General features: G+C 54.0%; 1 protein-coding gene across 1 annotated transcript in view; it reads right to left on the bottom strand.

Annotated features, from left to right (window-relative positions):
- The window catches only part of POM121 (POM121 transmembrane nucleoporin), a 30,757-nt gene that overhangs the window by 27,394 nt on the left and 3,098 nt on the right, over nt 1-265 (bottom strand). The window lies entirely within an intron of this gene.

Raw genomic sequence — 265 nt, 5'->3', positions numbered from 1 at the left:
CGCCACGCAACCCCTCTCCCTACCACTACATCCTGGAGGAAACCTTTCCCCGCACAGACGGCAGAGCTCCATTAGCCATGGCTACATCCCACCCTCACATCTGCAAGCCTGCCCCAGGATGCAAGCAGTATTTTATTAGAGCTCAGCAGCTGCTGAGGGGACCTGGGTCAAAGTGGGAGTGCACGGCTCCAGTACTTGCTGACTCCAGCTGAAAAGACGGCAGTGCAAAGTGATGATTTTTTTTTTTTTACCCTTTGCCAGGGGT

The sequence above is a fragment of the Pygoscelis adeliae genome, unplaced genomic scaffold (assembly GCF_000699105.1).
Source record: "Pygoscelis adeliae isolate BGI_AS28 unplaced genomic scaffold, ASM69910v1 Scaffold325, whole genome shotgun sequence".
NCBI classification, from domain to species: Eukaryota; Metazoa; Chordata; class Aves; order Sphenisciformes; family Spheniscidae; genus Pygoscelis; species Pygoscelis adeliae.
This window is presented reverse-complemented; position numbering and strand designations above follow the sequence as displayed.